Source organism: Astatotilapia calliptera, chromosome 22, assembly GCF_964374335.1.
Source record: "Astatotilapia calliptera chromosome 22, fAstCal68.1, whole genome shotgun sequence".
Classification (NCBI taxonomy): domain Eukaryota; kingdom Metazoa; phylum Chordata; class Actinopteri; order Cichliformes; family Cichlidae; genus Astatotilapia; species Astatotilapia calliptera.
Window position 1 is genome coordinate 33,128,981 of NC_137442.1, and position 21,338 is coordinate 33,150,318.

Sequence of the window (21,338 nt, forward strand, 5' to 3'; positions counted from 1 at the left end):
CAAAACGTTGATTCTGTTAATCTGGACGTAGCGTTTTCAGTGGGAGAAACATTTTGTCACTCATCCAAGTGACTTTTTGCCACCACTCTGCAGTTTGCCATATGTTGCAAAGTGATGAAACAATAATAAGCTTAGAGAACCAACTGCACCCCTTACCTTCAGAGGGAGCAGCAGTCTCACTTGCTGCAGGCATTGTGAGTGGTCCTTCATCTGCTGATTACACAATTTGATTAAGTTTTAATATTTGTAACAAACATTTTATCCACAGAAACGAAGCTAGTGGTAACTTACCACAATCTACAGTGTCTTGGAGCTGCGCTGTGTTTGTGGAATCAGCTACTGCATGTACAGGCTCACTGGTGCCACACGCCGACATTGTGAGTGCTGTGTCATCATCATCTGATTCACTCTCACTGTCCTTTGTTTCAGCATCACTTAATGCAATTTCATCTGAGAAATTGTGGGGGGAAAAAAACAAACACAACCCCCCCCAAAAACCTCACATTAACAACGAGATATGACAAAATACAGAACAAATACTGGAAATTATAGTACATAGTTTTACTATTTAAGGCCACCACTCTGCAGTTTGCCAAATGTTGCAAAGTGATGAAACAATAGACTTTAAGAACCTTAAATCATGGACATTTAACAGAATGGTCTGTGCTTTTAGGTTTTAATTCTGTTGATAAAGCATAATATTCAACTACTGCCCTAATATTTGCTCCTTTCAATACAAACCTTCTATTTTGATCTCATCCAGTGATTTCCCCTGGATCTGGGAAAGATGTCCTTTTTCCAGTGTTAAAAGCAGTTTGGAAATCTTGGCCAGCTGTGTTGTGGGAACTTGTAATCTGTAGAATTCGCGGTGAACGCGGATATCATGACCCAGGAAATCTGCAACCTGATCAAGTTCGTTGTTTTTCAAATTAAGGACTTGTGAGAGTGGGGCAACATGTTTTCTGAGCTGTGTCGATCTTAGATACTCAGGCTGCTTTGCTCCACACTGGTGTGCATGAACATGCAAGGAGTCCATTCCTCTGTAATGACTCATTGATCGGGGTCTTGCAAAGAGGTAGATATTAGTGGCACAAATACCACAGTCAGGCCTCCTACTAACCAGTAGTGACAGAGCATCCAGCATGCTTGGTGTTAGCAGAACTGGAACATTTCTGTCCCTTTTTCCCATTATTTCTATTCTACAGAAATAGTTACAGAGTCTCTGTTCCATTTCTGAGAGCCCCATGGCAACATCTGTGTGGAGTGCCGTTTTGTCTCTTTCAAGAAAACTTTTGAGGCGCATCTTTGAAACCTCTCCAGAACGTCTTCGGTTGAACACAATGATTTGTGAGAGTGTAACTTGTGCAAGTTGGGCATAATTCTGAGCTGTGGCTTCGTTCTCCAAGCTGCAAAAGGCACTTTCTGCAGATTTTTGAAGGTAGTGATGGAGAATCCGAACATCTTCTGTAAAGGGCAATGTTGATGGCTTGTTAAACTTTGCCTCACTCAATGTGTTCAAGGCACGATGAGACACCATCTCGGACCATTTGGAGACATACAACTTCTTGAACGCATCAGTGGACTTGATTAGGGCTTCATCCTCTGTCATGAGGGCACGACAATGGATAATGTCAGACATTTTATGCAGTGTATGTCCCAGTTTCAGCACAAGGCTTGGAGTTTTGTATGACAGTGTCTCTTCATCAAAACTTGAAACTTTCTTTACTGCTTGCACAACTCTCTGGAAATTAGCAGGCTTAATAGCTTCTTCCATGTTATGCACTGAGGATTCTGTGCGCAGACACAACAACAAACGTCCCGCTTCACGAAGCTTCTGTTGTATATAATCATACTTTGTAGGGTCTTGTCCATGTTTATTGTAGAGGGACTGGGCAAACTGAATAACAGTAAAGTCATTTCGCACAGCTGAGGCAATCTCATCTTGTTTCATAACAGCAAGAACCTTCCAGACTCCACTTGACACCTGCGGATAACACTGAGACTCCAGAGTTAAAGCCAGGCCGAGTACTTTGGTTCTTCCAGGTTCTTTATCCGTGTCATCTTTTGGTTTGTTAGGACATCTGCGGACATGTCTCCAAAGATCCTTGCGAACATACATCCCTTGACAATAAAAGCAATGAGCAAACTTTCCCTCTACTGCTTTAATCTTGGGTCTTCTCTTCACTTTCAGTGGTCCCACTCCACCATGCAAAACTGCAGCATTATGCTTAAAATTTCCCTTATTTCTCAATTTCTCTAACAGACTTTTACGCTCGTTTGAGTCTCTAGGCAGGGAAAATGCATGCACAACATCAGGAGCTGTTTTGTGCCTTTTCAGGTGGCGGGAAATTTTAGCTTGTGGTTTGCCACAAAAATAGCAGTAATTTCTTTTACTTAAAGTCATTTTTTCTGATTCAGTTTCGCAAAGCTCACTTTATCTTGTGGCTTGTCCTTTGTCAAGTTGTGGATTAAATTCGTTGAATCTGATTGTTCATGCGCTTTGGAGATGTCATCTTGGCATAGCAGACCTTTTGATGTGCTTGGCAATAATGAGATGTCTTCATCTGAATCTTCATCATATGACTCTGAATCTGGCACATATTCTTCTTCTGATATGCTGTGGTTGCCATCATCATCGCTTGATATTTGACATCCTCCCCTGAATATTCAGAAATTTCTTCTTTCTGGAATGTAAGAATAAAAGTTATTTTAATTGATCAATACTTTAGACAGGTAAAAAATAAACTGAAAAAAGTCAAGCCAAATATGAATGGGATACACACCTGTGTTGACTGGTGGCAATTCTCATTTGCCAATTTTGCAAGGCAGGATTTGTGCCAGACCCCTAAACAAACTGAAACACATTTTAATAGACTTAATTTAGCTTTGCAGTTCTATTTAAGTGAAGTAGTTTTTTGTCAAAGCATTACAGTAATGTCAAATGCTGAAAAAAACCCCCCCAAACTGTTCACACTTAAGGATATTTTAATGACTACACATACACTGCTAATCTCCCCCCCCCCAAAAAAGGACATCCCAGATGTGAATGAATGAATTATTCTTATTAAATACTTTGTTCTTTAGGTAGTTGAATGGCATGAAAGTGTGTAGTTGAATGTGTGTGGCCTCCAGATGCCTGTATGACTTCCCTACAATGCCTGGGCATGCTCGGGATGAGGTGGCGGACGGTCTCCTGAAGGATCTCCTCCAAGACCTGGACTAAAGCATCTGCCAACCCCTGGACAGTTTGTGGTGGATGGAGTGAGACATGATGTCCCAGATGTGCTCAATTGGATTCAGGTCTGGGGAACAGGCGGGCCAGTCCATAGCATCAATGCCTTTGTCATGGAGGAACTGCTGACATACTCCAGCCACATGAGGTCCAGTGTCGTCTCGCATTAGGTGGACCCCAGGGCCAAACGCACCAGCATGTGGTCTCACAAAGGGTCCGAGGATCTCATCTTGTTACCCAATGACAGTCAGGCTCTCTGGCAGGCACAGAAATGCCACCCCACACCATTACACACACAATATGATCATGCTGGAGGATGTTGCAGGCAGCAGAACGTTCCCCACGGCATCTCCAGACTGTCACGTGCTCAGTTTGAACCTCCTTTCAGCTGTGAGGAGTAGGGCTGGGCCATATTATACCGTTCACGGTAATACCGGTATAATGTTAGGCAACGATAGGAAAATGAAATATCGCGATAGAATGGGAGTAAAACGCGCCTTTGTTTTCATATGCACATGGCCGCTTGTTGAGTGAAACAGATGAACCAGAATTGGTTTGTAAAAATGGTGCAACTTCCGTGATGTGGAACTGGTTTGGTGTTTGTCCGTCAGATACACGACAAAGCACATTTTTTTGCAGAACATGCAAGCGGCCGTTGTTATTGTCGTATTTGTCGGACTAAGATGCTCTTAAATCTGGGAGTAATCTGGGTCCTAAACTCCGTATTCTTCAGGTCAAACAACACTGCAGCATCACTGAGAGTTAAAAACTTTCTCAATTCTTTCATCTTTAATAAAACGATCAGCATTGCTACTTTACCAGGTGTAACTATAAAGTTTAACTTCCAGGCATCCATGAAAACAAAAGTTATTACATTTAACGGAGTTAGAAGTTAGCAGGAAGCTAGCGGAAGTTAGCTCGCTAGTTTCGCTAGTTACCTAAGCATGATATTGCATGTTCTGACTGAGAGATTTCTGAAAAAATTCAAACGTACAGCTCTGCTATCACTTCCAACATGAACGAAGACAGGAAACTAAACAGCAGTGACGTTTGTAGGGTTACTGAAGTTGGGCTAGCTGGTATATAATGATGTGCTACGTGATCGCTAGCGACACAGCTACAGTGGGGCAAAAAAGTATTTAGTCAGCCACCGATTGTGCAAGTTCCCCCACCTAAAATGATGACAGAGGTCAGTAATTTGCACCAGAGGTACATTTCAACTGTGAGAGACAGAATGTGAAAAAAAAAATCCATGAATCCACATGGTAGGATTTGTAAAGAATTTATTGGTAAATCAGGGTGGAAAATAAGTATTTGGTCAATAACAAAAATACAACTCAATACTTTGTAACATAACCTTTGTTGGCAATAACAGAGGTCAAACGTTTACTATAGGTCTTTACCAGGTTTGCACACACAGTAGCTGGTATTTTGGCCCATTCCTCCATGCAGATCTTCTCGAGAGCAGTGATGTTTTGAGGCTGTCGCCGAGCAACACGGACTTTCAACTCCCGCCACAGATTTTCTATGGGGTTGAGGTCTGGAGACTGGCTAGGCCACTCCAGGACTTTCAAATGCTTCTTACGGAGCCACTCCTTTGTTGCCCGGGCGGTGTGTTTTGGATCATTGTCATGTTGGAAGACCCAGCCTCGTTTCATCTTCAAAGTTCTCACTGATGGAAGGAGGTTTTGGCTCAAAATCTCACGATACATGGGATCAGTCGTCCTGTCCCCTTGGCAGAAAAACAGCCCCATAGCATGATGTTTCCACCCCCATGCTTCACAGTAGGTATGGTGTTCTTGGGATGCAACTCAGTATTCTTCTTCCTCCAAACACGACGAGTTGAGTTTATACCAAAAAGTTCTACTTTGGTTTCATCTGACCACATGACATTCTCCCAATCCTCTGCTGTATCATCCATGTGCTCTCTGGCAAACTTCAGACGGGCCTGGACATGCACTGGCTTCAGCAGCGGAACACGTCTGGCACTGCGGGATTTGATTCCCTGCCGTTGTAGTGTGTTACTGATGGTGACCTTTGTTACTTTGGTCCCAGCTCTCTGCAGGTCATTCACCAGGTCCCCCCGTGTGGTTCTGGGATCTTTGCTCACCGTTCTCATGATCATTTTGACCCCACGGGATGAGATCTTGCGTGGAGTCCCAGATCGAGGGAGATTATCAGTGGTCTTGTATGTCTTCCATTTTCTGATGATTGCTCCCACAGTTGATTTTTTCACACCAAGCTGCTTGCCTATTGTAGATTCACTCTTCCCAGTCTGGTGCAGGTCTACAATACTTTTCCTGGTGTCCTTCGAAAGCTCTTTGGCCTTGGCCATGGCGGAGTTTGGAGTCTGACTGTTTGAGGCTGTGGACAGGTGTCTTTTATACAGATGATGAGTTCAAACAGGTGCCATTCATACAGGTAACGAGTGGGGGACAGAAAAGCTTCTTACAGAAGACGTTACAGGTCTGTGAGAGCCAGAGATTTTCCTTGTTTGAGGTGACCAAATACTTATTTTCCACCCTAATTTACGAATAAATCCTTTACAAATCCTACCATGTGAATTCATGGATTTTTTTTTCACATTCTGTCTCTCACAGTTGAAGTGTACCTCTGGTGCAAATTACTGACCTCTGTCATCATTTTAAGTGGGGGAACTTGCACAATCGGTGGCTGACTAAATACTTTTTTGCCCCACTGTATGTTAGCATAACATAAACAGTGAAGCTGGAGGACAAACACTAACACTTTTCCACTTATAAAAGTTAACGTTAAAGTTCCTGATAGTTAGAGACAAACGCAATCGCATGGCAGGATGCTGTAAACGGACCAAACTTCAGTCAGGAGAACAACTGAGATAATCCATCCACAATACGAGGTTAGTCATTAATATACTGCAGCAACATGGGAATAGAGCAGCTGCCAGAGAATTCAACATTAATGAATCAATGGTACAGAAGTGGAGGAAGCAAGAAGAATGAGTTTAATAAAGTTTGATTTATCTGACTGCTTTGTTTCGCTTAATGTGCCTTATAATCCCGTGCACCTTATGGTCCAAAAAATACGTACTGCACACTGCAGTTTAATGTTGCAAAGCACCTCTTTTTAACTTCAGTGGATATTATACATGGTTATGCTCAGGATATGTCAGCCCATTTCTACTGGAAATGCCTTTTGGTTAAACTTTCAGCAAGGAATTTGCATTTGCACTGTTACATTTTTATAAAGCTTTAATGTACATAAAAACCAGCTTCTTGTTTAAGTGAAAATAAATGGAAGGTTGTCTTTTTGCGCTATTAATGTTGTGGAGTTGTATTTTGTCTCGCATCAAATACATCGTCAGTTATATCGTTATCGCAAATTTTCAAATATATATCGTGATAAATATTTTTGGCCATATCGCCCTGCTCTAGTGAGGAGCATAGGGTGCCAGTGCCGAAGTTTCCAAACTTTGTGTTTTCTGGCAAATGCCAAACATCCTGCATGGTGTTGGGCTGCAAGCTCAATCCCCACCTGTGGACGCTGGACCCTCAAGCCACCCTCATGAAGTCAGTTTCTGACCATTTGAGCAGACAGATGCACATTTGTGGCCTGTTTGAGGTCATTTTGCAGGGCTCCTCTTGTTCCTCCTTGTACAAAGGTGGAGGTAGCGGTCCTGCTGCTGGGTTGTTGCCCTCCTATGGCCTACTCCACATCCAGGTAGCACCTCCATGCTCTGGACACTACACTAACAGGCACAGCAAACCTTCTTGCCACAGCTCACATTGATGTGCTACGCTAGATGAGCTGCACTACCTGAGCCACTTGTGTGGGTTGTAGACTGTCTCATGCTACCACTAAAATGAAATCACCGCCAGCATTCAAAAGTGACCAATGAGGTAATACTACATTTCTTTAATTAGACGTGACCACCCACTGATTAAAAAGGGAGCAGTGTTCATTTCAGCTATCTTAATTTTACTATATACTGTACCTATTCACTAAATGTGAATAGGTACACATTTAGTGGGGCGATCGTGGCTCAAGAGTTGGGAGTTCGCCTTGTAATCGGAAGGTTGCTGGTTCAAGCCCCGGCTTGGACAGTCTCAGTCGTTGTGTCCTTGGGCAAGACACTTCACCCGTTGCCTAGTGGTGGTGGTCAGAGGGTCTGGTGGCGCCAGTGTCCGGCAGCCTCGCCTCTGTCAGTGCGCCCCAGGGTGGCTGTGGCTACAATGTAGCTTGCCATCACCAGTGTGTGAATGGGTGGATGACTGGATATGTAAAGCGCTTTGGGGTCCTTAGGGACTAGTAAAGCGCTATATAAATACAGGCCATTTACCAAATGTCTCACCTTTGCACTTATAGCCAAGCCACTTGAGGGAGGAAACCGGTCCCACACACTGAATGCACTTGTCCAAAGATGATATTGTTGTGCACACCAGACGATGATTGTGACACTGTTAGCAAAATATTGCAACATTTATTTGTTTTGGACAGTTGGAAAGGTGAGGTGTTTTCAATTCAGTTTCAGATATCAACTAATACACTTCATCCCAGTATAAAATTTGAACGCAATTGACCTCTTCACTTTTTTCTACTGGAACCATTTTACTGGGATTAGGGGAATTGATTCTTTCACTTTGTTGTTATCTAGAATAGCAAATTGAGTTAAAACACTGCAGCTTCTTAAAAATGGCACATGCATTCTTATCTGCGTGAGGTGGGTCAGAGTAAAAACAAAAAACAAAAACAAAATAAAAAACAATCCTTCCTTATTTGCTTATCCTTGCAGCTGGAACCTATTCCAAATATGATGGGTGTACAATGCCTCTCACCCGAGTTGTATCTGGCAACTACAGCTTCCGCCCAAAGACATCCAGTTAGTGGGGCTTGCTGGACTGGTAATTCTAAATTGCCCATAGGTGTGAGTGTGGTAGAGTCTGTCAATGTGATACCCTGCGACAGCCTGTCACTCCAATTAACAGCTGATTCCTTTGCAGTCATCCATCCTCTTCCACTTATCCTTATCAGGATTGTGGGGTAGCAGGTTTGGGGCCTATACCAGCTACCATAGGGCAGTGCAACCTGGACAGATCACCAGTCTAACATGGAAGGACAAGCGTTTGCATTCACACCAAAGGGCAGTTTTGAATCACCAGTTAACCTAACCCCATAAGCTACATCTTTGGACTGTGGGAAGAAGCCAGAGTACACAGCCAGAGAGAACCCATGCACTACAGCAGTAAAAAGTGCCTAAAACAAGTTAAGAAGTTGTATAGTACTATCTATCTTAATGTTCAAGCCTGAGTTTCAAACCATTTCAACTTAGAAACAAAGCACATGCAGTCAGTTCTGCATGCTGTAGGTCAAACTGTCAAAAAAATACGAGAAGACCCCTCCTAAAACCAGAGTGATGTCACCATGAAGCAAACTTTGACGGAGTCCCCCAATAACAGTGTGGTCCTCCTAAGTCACATTTGGGTGGTTAACACACAAACACACTCAGATGTTATCCAGACTTGCACTTTGAAACAATGAAAAGGACCTACAAGCCACGGTCCATGTAAATCACATCACACCCAGGTGACTGCCAAACACACACACACAGCATCCATAAAGAATGATGATAGATTAAATTATTAGTTCATTAAGTGGTACACTGGATTATATTTACCCTTTCAGGCTCTGGATGTTTCAGGTCCAGATCATTGTTTGGAAAGCTGTTTGGTTGCGGCTTTAGGCAGCTCACAGTCTTCTGAATCTGGCTGGTCTCAGTCTTCGTGTGTAACAGATAGAAAATGAAAATACAGTGCATTTTTGAAGAGGCTTTTGAAACATTAAATAAACTGTATGAGAAAGATAAGTTTCAAGCTAATGTCTTTAAAATATTCACTGTCATGTATAGAGAATTTAAGGCCCTATGATTAAGTCAGTCATTTCATCTGAGACTGGACACTCTACAGTCGATGTTTGCAGACAAGTTATTTTCCTGATGATCATACAGGAGAAATGATAGCCAGAGGCCTCAGGGAAGCTCTTGTGTCGTGGGGACTGCATGAGGATCGTCTAGTGTGTGTCACTACGGATAATGCTGCAAACAACATCCTTGCACTTCAGCTGAATGAGTGGACACGCTTACAGTGTTTTGGTCACCGTCTCCACCTAGCCATTGGTGAGTGTCTAAATGCAAAATTATATTTCAATAATAATAAACAATAGCAGGCCACGTAGGATATTACAGTTCTAAAGGTACAATTTAAACGAGCATGTTAAAAGCTTGGAAGATTAATTGCTACCAAAACAATTTGCTTAAGGCATAATTTTCCCTGCAGCGTTTGCTGTCAGTGTTAATCTTGTTAAAATTACGTTTACGCCACAACTGCATTAACACGGCAAATCTCCGTTAACGAGTCTCCGTTAGCGCCGTCCAGCCCCACGCACGGGGCGAAATGCTGTAACTCATTAACGGAGATTTGCCACACTACGATGTGCAAATTAACATTTTACTAGAATGTAGCCTAAAAAAATGTTACTTCTGCCTTAAAGTGTAACCGATAAATATATGTATCTTACATTTTTTTTACACAGAGAGGAATTTGAAACTACCTCAGGTGGAACGAGCAGTTGGTGTCTGCAAGCGATTGGTGAGTGCCTTCTCCAATTCATGGAAAAGACGACATGAACTGGCCAAGGTTCAAGCAGAATTGGGCTTACCTGCTCACCAGCTTATCACAGACACCCCTACCAGGTGGGGCTCCCTACAACATATGATTAACAGAGTTATAGAGCAAGAGAAAGCGCTCTCACAGGTTCTCCGTGCAGACAAAAAAACAAGACATCTAGTCCTAACATGGCAGGACATGGATGTTCTTGAATCTTTGAATAAAGCACTGAGTCCTCTCACGGAATTTATGGATGCTTTATCCTTGTTTCCCACTGTGAATTTTCTCTTTTCTTTTTACAACATTGTAAACATCGGGGATCTGAGGAGACCAGTTGCTGGACTTTAAGGAGAGCAATGTTGTCCCTTTCTTGTCTGATGTAAGATTTTACCTGCTCAACAGTCCTGGGCCGCCTTTGTCGTATTTTTCGTTTCATGATGCTCCAAATGTTATGAGAAGGTGAACGGTTTTGACTGCAGGCTGGTCATTTCAGCACTCAGAGTATTGGACTATGAAACAATGCCATTATAATACATGCACTATGCGATTTATAATTGCTTTGCTGAAATATCCAAGGCCTTCCCCGAAAAAGATGTTGTTTAGATGGGAGCATATGTTGCTCTATAACCTGTATTTTCTTTCGGCACTGACAATGCGTTTCCACATGTGCATGCTGCTAGCTCCATAGGCACTAATGCACCCCCATACACTGAGATGTGGGCTTTGAAAAACATTGCGTTCTATTTTAACTTGCATTTTACACAGCGTCTCAACTTTTGGAAGATAGTTTTACAGCTTTATTACATAACTCTATCCCTATAATTGACTTCTTCTCACGATGATTATTCTCTTTACCTATTCAGGAGGAGAGTGATTGCTCTGAGCTGGATTTCTCCATTTGTTCCGACTCTGAATACGTGCCAAGTCAAATTTCAGACTTAAGTGATGAGGACACCCACAGTCAACAAAGTAAGACACTAAAGATCACTGACGTTTCTAGCAATAGCGACAGTGATAATAAAGAACTGAGAAACATGACTCTTAAAAAGACACCCAGAACATATGGGAAAAGAAAGAAATGATCACAAGGGAGAAAAAAAAAGGCTAAACAGGCTAAACGGAAATCAGAGGTGACTGTAAAAACATGTACAAAAAGGTAGGACAACAAACGAGTATGGGACAAAAAACATTATTGTCTTTACTGTGGGAAGTCCCAAGCCAAAACATCAAGACACCTGCAGAGGAAGCACATGGAGATGAGTGATGTGGCATATGCCTTTAGCTACCCTCTAGGTTCCAAAGAAAGGAAGGATCTTCTAGAACAACTTCGCAATAAAGGAGACTTTAAGCACAACAGCAAAGTCATACAAAAAGGCAGAGGACAAGTTGTAACATGGAAGCAGCCATCTAATTAAGCCATAGTAGGAACATATTTACCTTGCCTGTATTGCTTTGGAATGTATAGCAAAAAGACATTATGGAAACATGAGTTGTCATTCAAAAATAAAAAACTGTGTGTGTCAAAAAAAAGACATCCTAGAGTCCAGAGTTATGCTGCACGCCTGCTTCCAATAAAACATTAATCTAAAGGATGTCAGACTATTATTAACAACATGCGACAAGATCAAGTGTCCTTTCACATCAGGAGTGATTCTCTGATTTGCAAATATGGAGAATCGCTATATGCAAGACATGGCCGTGTGAAGTCTAAGCACCAATACATTACATGAGGGAGCTTGGCCGGTTCATGTTAGCTGCAAAAGATATGGACAAGACAGTGAATGTTCTTGAAGATTTGTGCAAACCATCAAAATTTGAGTTTGTTGTGTTAAGAAATAAATATATATTCTTAATGCTTATTTGCTGATTATATTGTTTTATGTATTTTAGTAATGAAGGCTTGTAAACCAAGGCCACTTTTGACTCACAAACTAAGTGCTCAGCCAGACTGAAAAACAGGAAGTCTGTGTGCAGCTGTACAAGCATATTAATAAATAGAGGAAGCTAGACAGAAAAAGAGGAAGCTACTGACATATAAGGAGTTGTTTGTACTGAAACTGTGTGACGTGTGAAGTACCAAAATAACACTATATGAGACGCATTTTTAGATTGTAATGTTAGAGATTCTGCTTTGGGCTTTGGGCTGTGCAGGGCTCTCTCTTCCGGAAGATGATTGAATAAAGAATTACAAATGTTTTGACCACTCCTGAGTCAGGTTTTCTCTGTTCTATCATGGGGATCAAAGAATCGGGTATAATAGTTGTCAGTGTTGCCAAGCATCTTACAAACTTTAGTCCAGGCAAAAATGAATATGGCAAACCGTCAACAGCAGTCAAAATTGGATTTTGTCTTAAAGGAGCAGTCGAGGTCCTGATTGGACAGACTCTTATGAATGCTGATGACCATGCAGAGAAGGCGGCCAAAAAATTCTTTGAACTTCTGGACAAAAACTGGAGGAACAGTGTATCTGTCAGTGCTCACCAAACAATACAAGAAAAGAGGTGGAATAAACAGGATGACATTCCCCTCACCAAATATGTGATTGCTCTGAGGGACCATCTCCGTACCGTGGAAGGTGAAGCAAGAGAGAGACTGATGCAGCACATGGATTTGGCAGCATACAAGGCATTGAACGAGACTGTTTTGGCACAGGTTATTGTCTTTAACAAGTGACGTGAAGGGGAAGCATCATGCTTGACTCTTCAGGCCTACAAGAACGTAAACACAAGTCCCATTAATGAAGACATTTACGAAACCTTGTCACCATTAGAAAAGGAGCTAAGCAAGCTATTAACCCGCAGGGGGAATCAGGGGAAAGAGAGGCAGGAAAGTGGCAGTGTTTTTTGAGCGACAGAATGAAGGAGTCAATGGATTTGTTGGTGAAAAAGAGAGAAGCAGCTGGTGTACCTGCTGAAAATCCCTATCTCTTTGCTAGACCTGGTGGGATGACACACATACGTGGATGTGACTGCCCACAAAAATATGCAAACCAAAGCAAAGCAGAAACCCCTGAGCTTCTGAGGCCAACTAAATTAAGAAAACAGGTTGCCACACTTTGTCAACTCCTGGATCTTAATGATCAAGAGCTCGAGCAAGTTGCAAGGTTCATGGGACATGACATCAGAGTTCACCAGGACTTTTACAGACAGACAGATAAAACCTTTCAAATTGCTAAGATAAGCAAGCTTCTGTTTGCAATGGAGGAAGGCACTGGCACCTTAAGGGGCAAGAACCTCAGCACCCTGGAGGTTTCTGTTGCTGGTATGTATGATAGAGTATTTATTGTCTTTTTTTCCCCTGTCCTGCTATATTGAATTGGAAATTATATTGTGTGGTCAAATAGTTTTACACTTGACTAATCCATAACATGAAGCTTGTAACACCAAATCTGTCTCTCGCACTTTAAATTTGTTTAAAAGGAAAAAGCTAAAAATTGAAATAGTTAAAAGTTGAAATGTGAATAGTTGTTTTTGGTATTATATGATTTATTTATTAAATTTATGTGGAGTGAATAAATAAAAGTATATTTACGGTGGCCCCTAGAGACAAAGCACGTAAAAACTCCGAAGCACGTACAAACCCTGAAGCATGTACAAACTCCAAAACACGTAAAAACGCCGAAGCACGTACAAACTCCGAAGCACGTACAAACTCCAAACCACATAAAAACTCCGAAGCACGTACAAACTCCGAAGCACGTACAAACTCCGAAGCACGTACAAACCCTGAAGCATGTACAAACTCCAAAACACGTAAAAACGCCGAAGCACGTACAAACTCCGAAGCACGTACAAACTCCAAACCACATAAAAACTCCGAAGCACGTACAAACTCCGAAGCACGTACAAACTCCGAAGCACGTACAAACTCCAAACCACATAAAAACTCCGAAGCACGTACAAACTCCGAAGCACTTACAAACTCTAAACCACATAAAAACTCCGAAGCACGCACAAACTCCGAAGCATGTACAAACTCCAAAGCACGCACAAACTCCGAAGCATGTACAAACTCCAAAACACGTACAAATTCCAAAACACGTAAAAACTCCAAAATACGTACAAACTCCGAAGCACACACAAACTCCAAAACACGTAAAAACTCCGAAGCACGTAAAAACTCCGAAGCACGTACAAACTCAGAAGCACGTACAAAAGACAACAGAAGTGCTCCAGAATGCTAGGTGCAGTTTTGAGCTTTTGTTACCTAGTGGCTATGACCGGCTTTGGTGTGTGGTAGTAACATGTAACCCACATAAAAATAAAAAGAACTGCATCTATAACTAAACCGAAATCTTAAATTCCAATTGGAGCATGTCCGTGAAGGCATCGCGACGCGTCATGACGCACGCCACGCCGCGAGTCTGCACGTGCCTGTTGTGACCAATCACATTCGCGAGGCACCGATATATGCCTTCCGGGTTGTCGTCTCGGAAAGACGTGGGGGAGAGGCGTTAGCGGATGGAAGCAACAGTACTTTGATACCGCCGTGGGTAGATGCGTGAAGGCTCATATGTGTATTACACTGTAGTTTTTAATTTTATTGTTATTGTTAAGCACTTTGTGCAGCATCGGCTGTTGGAAATGTGCTATATAAATAAATCTGACCTTGACCTTGACATCGCACGTAGTGAATGTGCAGGCTAGTGGTGCCCTGGAGAGACCACAGCGACACCACTACCTTGGATGGCGAGCTAGGCCCAACGAGCCAGAACCCCAGCTACAACTTCCTGCGGTCTGGTAGGAGGCTGCTGCGGCCTACACTCTCCCCCCCTGGTTTTCAGTCCCCTAAATCTCACTTCCGAGGTTTTAGTCTTGGAATCTTAGTGCTGATCATCACACTTCCAATTTCAACCTGTTACAGACTGTCATACGCGTTGGACTTATATCAATTATGAAATAAACTTTATGGACATTGTTTGCCAGAGGTTGGACGAGGTTGCTGCACCGCTGTGCAGCGGATATTTTACAAGTTTGAATTATGGTTTATCTTTTTCCTGTCTGCAGATTTTGTAAATATTGGTATTTGGTAATTGCACTTTATTTTCACTATAAATAATAACTGTAATCACAATATCTGTGGTTGTATGTTTATTGTACTTCACTCACCTCCTAGAGCCGAATCTGATATCTTCTGAATTAGCCCAACTACTCATAACCAACTCAATTTACTCTTTAGCTTATGTACTTGCTACAAACAGGTAAATTAACATTTTTTTAAATTATTTTAATATATATGAGTGCTTGTGTATAAATACACAAACCATACACATATGCTTTCAATTGTTTAATTTAAGTGATCTAGGTAGCTCTGTTTTTGAAGTTCAGTTAACACTAGAAATGTCTTTTGGAGTTTGTACGTGTTTTGTCTCTAGGGGCCACCGCATATATTTATATATAAACATATATAAATAAAACCACTTTTTTTTTTTTTTACATTAGTAATTCCTTTTGTGCATAATTTTATATTATTGTTAATAATAAATTAATTAAAGCAACAAAACAACCTGAAGAGCCGGTTCGGCTCTTTTTAGTGAGCCGGAAATCCCATCACTAGTCCTATGATTTACCACTTAAAGACAACTACTTTACATCAATGTTATTTTCTTACAATGAATATTTTAGATGTTGTGTTTTAAAATCAAAACCTTTAAAGTGAACTAGATTGACAGTCTGGACCATCATTTTCAGTGAGAGGTTTGTGAAAAGACAGCAAGAAACGGCAAGTACAAGCAACAAAGCTCATCAAGTAGACTACATGGTTGCTGACTGACTGCTCACTGGTTCTTTCACTTGGTGTTGTTGGTATCGTATCACTTCCTGTTTTATGGCTTCATGGATAGATAAAATACAGGGATGTCTTAAAGACATAAAGACCTGGACAACCTCTAATTTTCTGCTTCTAAATTGAGATAAAACTTGGGTTATTGTACTTGGCCTTGAAAAAGTAGAATGGGAGGGAGAGCCTTCAGTTTTCAGGCCCTTCTTCTGTGGAACCAGCTTCCAGTTGGGATTCGGGAGACAGACACTATCTACTTTTAAGATTAGGCTTCAAACTTTCCTTTTTGCTAAAGCATATATTTAGGGCTGATTATGATTATTACCAACACCACAGTTTTTTTTTTAATTACTAGTACATCAGAAATATTTGCCTTATTTAAAACAAAAACAAATTATTAAAGTGTGACAGAGTTTTTTTGTTTTGTTTTGTTTACAACAATATTGTTATGGCGAATGATTTTAGCAGAAATAACTAGTTAGTATCTTATTTTAAAAGGCTAGATGCAACAAGTACCTGTGAAAACAAAATGTATAGAAGTAAACTGGCTGCTGTTTCACTCTAAGTATATTACTCAACAACTGATCTCATGTTTCTGTAATGTTGAGTAAATTGTTGAACCTACCGTTTGGTTAGGCATTTTCTGTATATATACACAAGCAGAACCCCATTTTAAAAACAAACAAACAAACAAAACCTACGGTTACATACATGTTGTAAAGTTAACAGTCCATGTTGTCTTTTGTGTTATTTGTAGAGATCCCCTGTGCAAAGGTCAGGAGGCCATGGAGTGAAGCAGAGAAGACGGCAGTGCAAAGACGGCTGGGAAAATTTGTAGCAGAGCGCAAAGTTCCAAAAAAAGAACACTGCATGAAATGCTTAGAAGTGGAAAAAGACCTAGCTAATCGCTCATGGAAAGATGTTAAAAACTGTGTACAACACGATTGTTACTCTGAATTGAAGATCTGCTTGTAAAATTCTTTTTTAAAGACCTCTTCTAAAATAAGTTTACCTTGATAATGTTAAGACGTTATTTAAGTTAAGATTTTGTTTTGTCTTCTCATGTTTGATTTGTGACTGACTCTGCAACAGTATATAAAATGGCATGCAGAGGCTGGGGACCCTTAGTCAAAATTTGTGTGAATGGCAAAGCAAATGGGATGTGATTACCAAAGGTGCAGAAAGATGGCACATTTCCTTTAATGAACTGGAAGTGCTTCTCTGAGCCCTCACACACCCAAGACAGATTAGGAAGAGAGGGGAACCACCTTGCTGCATGAGTAGCTCCGCGGTCAGGTTGACTTCCACATGGTTTGCTGGGGACGCTGCCAGGGAGGAGAATGTCAATTTTACAAGAGCGTCTCATTCCTCTGGGCTGGAGGGTGGCGGATAAAGCTTTGGTGCATTACCGTGAGGCGAAGGCCATCCATCACAGCTTTTTTGGGTTAAATAAATGAAAACCATGTTTTTGTAATAATTCCTGTGACTCCTCCTGCTTTTTCAACTCAGCCCATCACACGTCTAAGTCTCTCCTTGTTTTGTCTTTTATTTTGAAAGGGTTGTGTTTCCATGTTCAGTGTGTTTCATTTTGCTTCCCCTGTGGTGTCAGGTTCATTTGTGTCAGCTGTGTTTCCACTTCCCTCCTTTCTCTTCTGTGTATTTAAGTCCGCTGTCTTCCTCTGGTCAATGTTGGTGCGTCTGTTTTCCTCCGTTCACGTTATTCCGGGTTTCAGGTTATCTCCTGATTCTGTTTAGGTTCATGTTCATGTTTTTCCTGTCATAGTTGTACCGAGTTATTCCCAGTGTAGGTTTTAGTTTTCACCCCTGTTTGCTGGGCCTTGTTTTGTGTTCATGTTTTTTTCAACCTAATAAATGGTTTGCTTTTTGTTAAGATTCAGTTCCATCTCTCCCTTGTCTGCTTTTGGGTTCATACTGCAATCACATCAGCCACAGTGACAATATTATGTATATATAAACATTTTGCATCGTACAATATAAAGCCTGGATCCTGCACACATTGCACTTTGAACTTGAACTGTGTTGTCTGTTTATTGGAGATTGTACTGCTTGAATTCATTATCCTGGTGATATAACACATTAATTCTCCATTTGGAATCAATATAGTATATAATACAGTATCTAATAAAATATCTGTCTATCCATCTATATAGCTATTGAATTGAACTGGAGTGAATGGAAGAGAATTAAATAATGGATTTCATGTTTATCTATGTTGTAACAGTGACGCCTTGAGACATCTGTTTGGCACTATATGAAGAGAATTAAATAAAATGTAAATAAAAATTATATTAACTGTATTTATACATTTTATATTTTTGTATGAGACACTGTTAGTGTGCTGTTATATAACTCTGGTATTTTTAAGGCCTGACTGGTGGCATTGGTGCCCATTGCTTTACTGTGCTGTTGGATGTGTATGTGGGCTATCCCTTGTACCTGACATTTGATTGGGCATCACTGTGCTGCTATGGTATGATCCTGGTAGTTGTTGTTAATATAACAAATTCAAATTCAAACATTGCTGCATTCTTCTGTCACTGAGGATTCCAAACCTGCACTCAGTCTCCTCATTACTTTGGTATTGAACAGACAAACTTTGGAGCTCCTGCAAACTTTATTCACAAACTGCAACTATTTTACACAAATCTGCGACTGACAACAAGCACAGAGACTTCAAACAATCACTGAAGTAAGGACTGAAAGATTTACTTTTAAACAATAATGATTAAGACCTTTTTCATAAGGTTGTTTTCCCTTGATTGCCAGCTGTTACTGTTTTTATCTTCATATCTTTCATATTTGTCCACCTAAACAACGCTTTAATGATACAGTTTGAGAAGTTTGATATGAATTTATCCAACTGACTTGAAAATGAAACTGACAACTGTCCTGTAATGTTACACAGAGAAACCAAATCCTGCGTCTTTGCCTTGACAGACGCCTAAAATGGCTCGAGCTGTGGTAAGTTACCCTTCACTGTGTCTGTTTCTAAACATTAAATTGTGTGAATTTTTAAAGAAAAATCCAACAACAACAATAATAATATGTAACAGAGCAAAACGTCAGATGACTTGAATGTTTCTCTGCAACACGAGATCCCTTTGGCTCAAAGTCTGCCTCCTCCACGGGCAAAGGAGAAGCTCCCACACTCATCCAGTGCAGACCGTTGTGCTCTGGACAATGAAGTTCCCGCTTTCATGTTCAGACCTATCAGCGCACCTGCATGTGAGCTCCTAAGTCCACCACCTGCTGATGCCAGCTTTCAGTCAAAGGACACAGACAAGATCATGCATCCAGATTTTAAATATGATTGTTCATCCCTGGATGATGATTTGGCCTTTTTAATGTGTCCTCTGCCTCTGACACCTCCACCCATTGCAGAGTTAGGTCTGGGTAGAAAGCGCAGATATTCAAGTGTTATTTCTGTGGAGGATGAAGAGGAACATTTGATGCCTAAACGCATGAGGCTGATGACTTGGGATGTTCCAGTTTCTTCAAATCCTCCACCTGCTGATGCCAGCTTTCATTCAAAGGACACTGACAAGATCATTCATCCAGATTTGAAAAATGATCGTTCACCCCTGGATGATGAAGTGACGTTTTTCATGTGTCCTAGTGATGTTCCTCTGCCTCCGAGACCCATGCATCCAGATTTTAAATATGATTGTTCATCCCTGGATGATGATTTGGCCTTTTTAAAACCTGAGTTACCTCTCAGCTCCCTCCAAGGCGTGGATAACTGTCTCAAAGTGCTGCTGTGAAATAAATGTCTTTATTTTATCAGCTGCCTGAGCTGAAAGAAGCTTGATTTTACCACTGCCTTAATCTGACTGCCAAGCTTCAGTTCAGAGTTCACTTTGACCTCCATGTTTGTCACAGCTGGTTTAACGTACTGTGCCAAGGTATCTAAATACACATTGGGGGTCTCAGTAGGGCTACCAAGAGATTTGAGCCCCGGTGGAGGAGACCTTCTCAATAAAAGAGTGTTTAAAAAAACGTTTACAGGCTGCAGACGAGGCTGCAGTCAGTATGTGGTGCACTAAGAACAGAGTTAATGGTTTTAAATAAAACATGCAGGTTGCGACAGTTTGACGAAATAATGTCAGATAAGTGTTGTCTTTTGGCATCTTTTACAGTTTTTTGATATTGATGCCAACAGTATGGAACGCCAGGACTGCCATAATGAATTAATTAAATACACCATTAAATAATTAATTAAATGTGGCAATAATTAATTAAAATTGGAATTAATTAATTAAATAAATAGTTATGACACATTTAATTAATTATTTATATATTTCACATTTTAATTAATTATTGACACATTTAATTAATTATTGACACATTTAATTAATTATTTAATGATATATTTATTTATTTCATTTTGGCAGTCCTGGCGCCTGGCTCTCATCATGAAATAATTTTATCTGTCAGCCTCACCCATCACGGCAAGGAGGCGGGGTTAACACCTATCGAGTCAAAAACTATTGCTTTGGTCTGGAGTGGCTCCTTGCAAAACATGGCTACCGTCATGGGGGATTTTCGTGAAATCGCTCTCGAGTTGGTAAGAGATATTTTAGACCTAGCAGATAATGTTGAAGCAGGAATTGCTCAGCCGGAGCATGTGACAAATAAAACTGAGGAATTTATTGAAATTCTTGGACTTATTTCCGCACTCTCCAACCAAGACATTGATGGTAGAGTGACTGCAAACTTACATGAAGTACTCCAGCAAACAGCGGCAAACTCACGGAACGGGACGCCCCGCTTTTGATATACCGATTGACGTTTTAGAGCATCATGTTCTCTGTGGATTGACAGCGAGTGAAATTGCGACGAGGTTCGGAGTGTCTGAAAGGACAGTCAGGATGCGTATGGAACAAAACGGCTTAAGGTATTTACTCACTGAGAATTGAAAAACTGTCTAAATTCTGTAATAAAATTATCAGCGTTGCTCCTTTACCAGGTGCAACAATTAAGTTTAACATCCAGGTAGAGCTGGGCGATACGAGATTTTTTCATATCACGATATGTTTTTTTCATTTCAGGCGATAACGATATATATCACGATATAAGCCAAATAACTATATTTGTAAGATTTAAATGTGCCGTTGCTCACAAGTAAAATGTGAAATAATCAGCAGCTTGTTTTTATTTAAATATTTATTTCCCATAATAAGTTCAACAGGGTAGATGTACTTAAGGAACATGAGACTTTTTCAGATAAATAAAGGCAAATATTACAAACTACACAAAAGGCAGCCGCTAAAGCGGTTAAGTTTCAAAATAGAACAAACGAAACAGACTAAACTGTCAATTCCACTTAGAAACAAAATATTAATTCTAAAAATAAATCTTAGTTTGTTTTACAGAAGAACAGACAAAACTGACTAACTTTTGTCAATATCAAATAAACTGAGAACTAAAAGGAAATTCTCAATCTCTCCTTGTTGTATAGCTTAGCTTTTCAAACAGTTTTAACAGTTACTTTAGTCTGACAAAAGCCGAATGACGAATTAGCGCTTCCAGTCAGAGACTGAGGCTACGTCCACGCGTACACGGGTATTTTTGAAAACTGAGATTTTCCGTTTTCACACACATAAAGGCAGAAATGAAGGAAAACGCTGCTATGAACATGCCAAAGCAGCAGGTGGCGCTAGATTCCT

The 21,338-nt window shown here is 40.8% G+C and overlaps 2 long non-coding RNA genes across 3 annotated transcripts; one reads left to right on the forward strand and one right to left on the reverse strand.

Annotated features, from left to right (window-relative positions):
* Nucleotides 1-156: 156 nt before the first annotated feature.
* LOC113014912 (uncharacterized) lies at nucleotides 157-9,022 on the reverse strand. 2 transcript variants are annotated; one of them, XR_013904716.1, is made up of 3 exons: nucleotides 7,563-9,022; nucleotides 292-450; nucleotides 157-213 (listed from the first exon to the last, which is right to left on the reverse strand). It is a non-coding gene; the product is annotated as an uncharacterized LOC113014912 (long non-coding RNA). The 2 variants fall into 2 exon arrangements; XR_013904715.1 differs by lacking the exon at nucleotides 7,563-9,022 and having other exon boundaries at nucleotides 292-2,314.
* A 5,466-nt stretch (nucleotides 9,023-14,488) lies between these two features.
* Nucleotides 14,489-17,544, forward strand: LOC145423611 (uncharacterized). The gene is made up of 2 exons (XR_013904667.1): nucleotides 14,489-14,612; nucleotides 16,409-17,544. It is a non-coding gene; the product is annotated as an uncharacterized LOC145423611 (long non-coding RNA).
* Nucleotides 17,545-21,338: the final 3,794 nt, after the last annotated feature.